Raw genomic sequence first — 6,315 nt, forward strand, 5'->3', positions numbered from 1 at the left:
TGTTCTGATGGGGCTTCTTGTTGGGAAGAGCAGTGCTGACTGGTGACAGGGTTAAATAAACACTTATGCTAACAACTGTTTGTATTTTTATTCAAGTATGGTACTTAAAATTCAGAGGGAAATTCATTCACTCCTCTATGTTTATTTGCAGCAATATAAATTCATTAGTTTGCAGATTCAATATGATGCCTTGTTATATTGATATAACCAATACAAAATAATTGAGTAGCTCCACTTCCAAGTGTATCATTAAAATGCTGCTTTTATGTTTATACCTCATAGACGATATTCTAATTCTATATATAACAATACAACAACGGAGGAATTCTGCATGATGAGTACTTTTGTGTAGGACACGTTATCGTGTATTTAGCTTGGAACTCTTCTGTTCGTTTGCTGTAATTTAATTTTGCTTGCACGTCTATAATTTGTTAGCAAACAGGCACCTATTTATATATTCAGTAACCACAGAGTGACATTAGCATTCATGAATTGTTTCTCTGGCTGAATTAGGGTCACTCCTGTGAGCTCTGTTTGGGTCTCCACCAGGTCTTCAGCTGCAAAATCAAAAGAATGTGGTGAAATATGTAAAATGCTCTGAGGGGGAGGATCTACAGTGATAACTATATGTGGATTTGTCAGTGCAACTCATCTTTCACACATTTTATCATTTTATCCATTATCGATATAACAATATTGATTAGTGCAGCTTTACACAAAGGATCCCGTTGTTTCTCTTACTAAAAAAACAACCTGTATTTGTATTACAGCCGTTGAATGCGAAACAGTGATGGACAGTGTCTCTTAACTTTCCCAACTGAAAAAACATAAGCTCTAAACTTGAATTACAATAGTTTGTGCTGAAAAAAAAATAAGATAAAGAATATTATCTTGCATAAGGGTCAACTTCATATGTTGTTATAAACAAAGATCAGAATACCATGACAATTGTAATATTGCTTTTTCTATGAAGTTTCTCTGATCTAGTTTGTTTTGCCTTTTTTATTCTGTCTCTGAAATGCCAGGAAATGCGTTGATCTGTGTCAGTGCTGTCTATGGCACTTAGCCCATGGCCCATTGGTTCCTCCTGAAGAAATATATCTTAGAAATAACCCCAAAAATGTGTTTGAGTATAATTAAAAAGGTTGAGTGATTTCTTCAAACAGCAGGGCACTGCAGTTTTCAGCAAACATTACTCAAAAAGCAGTGGAAGCAGTGCGTTTGCTCGGGACTGCTTTCAGCTGTGATTACTACAAATTTGCTGCTCTGGTAAATTTTTCCAGCAGCAGGACTGAGCATTTGGAACCAAGTTAAAACAAACTAAAGTGTGTGTGTGTTCATAAAGGAACATGTCACTCATTGTAACAGTATGGCTCACAGTGTTGGAGGAAATGTAGCGGAGAGAGGAGGACCTTGATGTATGAATCATCCCATGATTCCCTCCTAAAATACAGTTAACCCCCTGCCCCTTTGACTCCACACTATCTCCTGTGTGAAGTATAAAGTAAAGGGCTTGACCAGGCTCTGCACAGGGGCCTCTGCAGAACATGTTGCAATGACTGGATGTTATTAGACCTACCATGTTGTGCAACAGGCAGAGCAGCATGTCTGTCTGATCCCACTTGACCTCTTAATCCAGCCATCAAACAGCTGGAGCCATGATAGTGTCCCTGTAGGAAGGGCAGGGGCTGGATGGGGATGGCTGTGCCTGGCTCACAGATTACAGACGTGGTCCATAGGGATGGAAATGCCGCAGAACCGAGGATTAGTCACGTTCCCCTACTTCCTCCTTTCTGTCTCTGTCTCACAGGGGTGTGTACAAGCTCTGGATTTCAGACGGTAGATCGCATCACCCTCCAGAGATGCTACAAATCCAAGGAGGAGTCAGCTGTACTAAAGATGAATGTGAATAAGCAGGATGATATATTTTAAATGGATGCAGCAAGATGAGACTCTGTTTCATCTGCAAAGACAAATATAGAACAAAACAGACTCAAAAAAGTAGCTTGTTATTTTAATGATAGATGAAAAGAATTAAACCTTTTGAACCTTTTATTTAAATTAAATTAAATTTGTTCTTTGTATCATGGACCTTTTAAAATATCTCTCAACTTTGTCATATTGCTTGATCTAATATTGTAAAACTATTGATTGGAGAATTAGCATCACCTACTGTTTATCTCGATGAACCAACTCCTTATATTCACATAACCATATAGTGAATGCACAATTTAGTTTTTATTCCCATTCATCTTTTGGCAGATTTTTAATTTTGTTTAAAAAAAAAGTCCTAACATGGCATTTTTTAACTTTTACAACAGACTGGGTTTTTTGAGTGGATTTTTTCAAAGTTTTGATCTGCCACATAAAATACATTAGTTAATAATCCCACTTGTGTCTGTTATGTCATTTGTATGATCTTTTGAAATGAACATTAAAAAAACAATAACATAATAACATTTGGGGACATTAAATGCAAACACACTGAACACGAAAAACAATCAACTGGGCGGCTGTGGCTCAGGAAGTAGAGACGTCCAGAAACCGGAAGTTCGATCCCCTCTTCCCCTAGGACACGTGTCCTTGGGCAGCACACTTAACCCTAAATTTACCTCTGATGGCTCTTATGGCAGTGTATGAATGTGACAGAAAAAGTGGAGTAAACACCAGCGTTGTATTAATGTGTGTAAAATGATGAATGTGACTTGTACTGTTAGACGGCTGAGTGGTCGATAAGACAAGAAAAGAGATATATTAAGAAGAAGAAAGGCTTTTGTAAATGTAATAAGTGTGTAAAATCAAATTACAAGTCAGAAGCTATGTGATGGTGACCTTCAAGTCATGTGACCGTGGTATAGTTTAGTTATAGCCTAACATTTGCTTTTTACTTCTTTTAATTGTATTTCGGCAGCCTTGACTCGCAGGGTTGAGGGGAGAGGGTTCTGAGTGCATGATGGGCGTTCCCCCAGTGGTCTCGGCCTATAGCAGGAAAACTAAGAAATGGTTCAGCTCCAACTATAAGCTTCATCAAAGAGGAAAGTTTTAAGTCTAACCTAAACTGTAGAGTTTAGCAAATCCCTGCATCTTGCTCAGTTATGGGGCAGGAGTGGTGGCTGTGTCAATCAGGATAGGGGTGTTCTGAAAAGAGCGCATTGCTCTCTTCAAAACTACCTCAATAAAAAGAAGATTACATTTCTTTTTTTAAAGACACCTCTCTTTCTATGTAGAGATGGAAGATTTCATGGAGTCAAGCAAAACTGTGTCCAATGTTGCAGGCAGGGCCAGCCCAAAGCCTAAGCCAGGGGTCTCGAACTAGCGGCCCGCAGGCCAATTGAGGCCCGCAGGATGATATTTTGTGGCCCCCTACATCAAAGTTTAGTATTAGTGCGGCCCGCGCGTTGCTGTCAAACGCAAATTTTTGCTGAGTCGGTGTGAGTGCCGCGCTTGCCACACTTTTTGGTCACTTATGGGCTACCATACATAGTCCGTTGTCTCGCGATAGCTTCCGCTGTTGTCAACAGTGTTTGTCAAGCTAACCAACTGCGAAGTACCTTATGGTGAGCAACTTTCGTAGAATTGAATGGCGTCGCCATCTTGTCCGGGCGAATTCTGGTATCTAGGTTTTAATTAAAATCTATGGAAGTACCAGGGGAAGTATCAACGTTAGTCACTTGGTTGAACCGTGTTCTGGAGTGACACCAAGTGGACGAAAAATATATGCCATCACCCAGTTCCAGTCATGTCTCTCCCTAAACCTGCCGTGAAGAGAAAGGTTGGCGACTTGATGCGGCCCAGCCTGACCCAGACTTTACCTCCAGTGGCCCCCAGGTAAGTTGAGTTTGAGACCCCTGGCCTAAGCGAACTAAACAGCTGCTTAGGGCCCCCTGATGGCCACGTCCAATGTAACTATAGGTACGATATAGCCATACTCAGTCAGTGTTTATGGAAAAGGCAGTAGCGTATGAAGTTAAAGATAAAGACAAAGTCACAAAAAAGGACATGCATGACTAATTTCAATGTTTTACCATAAACATTCACCAGCTAGCTAACCATCAAACAAGCCGTCGGTTCAGTCAAGGTATCTTCAGCTAACGTTTGCTAGCTAACCATTAGCTAAGAATATATAATGCCAGCTAGATTCCACTCAGTACTGTATTACTTAATATTATAGTATAGCATAGAATATTAGAGTGCAAATTTACACTGACGAGTACTAATTTTGGACCCTGACTGTGAGTTGGCTACTTTTAAGATTAAAAACCATAGAAGCATAAAGGCTGACATTGGTATAGTAAGCAACACAGCTACAACTAATTGAATTGATAATGGGTGTTAGATTTACAGAAGGTGTGCGAACGAACCTTGTTATTTCTCAAAAAAAAAAAAATCCAAACCAGCACACAAGACTGAAATGTACAGAGAGAACTGCTACATATCTATTTATGAATAATAGCGCAACTGGTGCACAGATGATGTAGAGTGACTTCATTCAATCAAAGCTCCCATAAATATAAAAGTAAAAACACAAGACAATATACTTACTTTAATGAAACACTACTGTACAGCAAATGCTTTCAACAGACACCCTTTTTGGTCAGTATTGACTATAATAGGGGTTAAGATGACACTGTTTCCTTGTTTTTTTTATGTTATGTATGTGATGTTGTGTATCTATGTGATCAAAATAAACTAAACTAAAAATGAAAAAAGTCAAACTGTACAATGTTAGTCCTCTGTTCATTATCTGTGAGCAATGTGTGTTTATTATCCACAGTTATATAAGGTAGATTTACAAGTGTTGATCATATTCACTAAAATACTAAAACTACACATTTGCAGTCGTCATGTCAACAACACTCTTGTCACTCTGCTAGTGAAGTTACGCTTGCTATCATCTGTGCAGCCATGGAACCAGCATGGAAGTACAGATGGACACTGTATCTGAACATGATAATGACATGGATAATAGTAGATTTGAAAAGGTGACAGTGCTGCTTAGTATCATTTGTGAATGACCTCTCGCCTTCCTACATACATGCTGCGAGTAAAATACACTGCGTTGACATTGTGTGGTGTTAGAGACAGAGCTGAGAGAAGTCTGTAATACAAAGCAAAACTCCCTACCTGGTCCTGGAGTTTGACCTTTGGGTCGAGTTTGTGCATCTGAGCAGATCTGTGATCAGATTTAAGCACGTGCTAGCGTGTGTGTCAGTAAGCATGCAACTCCAACTATGGTGGTTGTTGCCACGGTCTCGTACCCAAGTACAGGTAGTGGGGTCAAAAGGTCAAAGAGGCAGTTTGAGAGGCAACAGGCAACAAGGGGAAAGAAATATGATATAACAATATAATAATCATAATATTGATAACAATGACTATAATAACCATTTGCTATCTTAAGGAGGATTTGTGTGTGCAAGTGCTAATACATGTTTACATATCAAACCTCACCATAGCTCAGTTGTGCCCGTGTAGGAGCCATGTGGGAAGCTCTATATGACTTGGACGCCATCTCTTGGTTCAGAAATAGTAGTGAGCGAAGGACTACGGCTTCCTTTAATTATTTCTTTTGGGATTTGGGTGACCCGACCCTTTACCCCAGGGGGGCAGACACTGAATTCAAGTCGGAGTGCGGTCAGTGGCAGAGCAGGAAAGAAGAGACAATTAAAAGAACAACTTGCAACCTATTTGTCAAATAAAAGAAGGTGGAGAAAGGACAGCATGTACAATGATTCATATGAGGTGTGGTCCAAATTCAGACTCATCACAGTCAACACTGACACCTCGTCACTGTCAGTCCCCTTTCCCTTGTGTTCTCCCCTTTGTCTTTACTCAGTATGTCCATGGTAGTGTTATAACTACCATGTGTAATACTGTGGCATCGTTTCTTGGTCGATCTGTATTGTGCCATCTTGTGCATGATGACTGTTATGTTGTATATATGTATTTCTTAACGTTTTTTAAATTTAGCAAATGTGGTTTTTAAATTTAAGCAACATAATAAAACATTCACTTATTTCAATACGCTGTTCACAAATTAGTAATTCACACAAAGAAAACCCAATAAAACTAAACTACCACACTGTAGAGTAATTTATTAATATTATTATTATTATTTCCTACCTTAGCTCATTGCAGAAAACAAAAATGGCTGCTCTTGAAAGAGAGGGATCAGCATCGGTAGTGGAAGGCGGATATCTGTCTTCTCCTGTGGCTACAAATGACAGGATGCACATGTGATGATCCTTTGACTTTGAAAATAAACTTCCCTCTTTATCAGAGACGTGGCACTCAGAATGAGACAAGGTATGGCAACGT

Source organism: Scophthalmus maximus, chromosome 6, assembly GCF_022379125.1.
Source record: "Scophthalmus maximus strain ysfricsl-2021 chromosome 6, ASM2237912v1, whole genome shotgun sequence".
NCBI lineage: Eukaryota > Metazoa > Chordata > Actinopteri > Pleuronectiformes > Scophthalmidae > Scophthalmus > Scophthalmus maximus.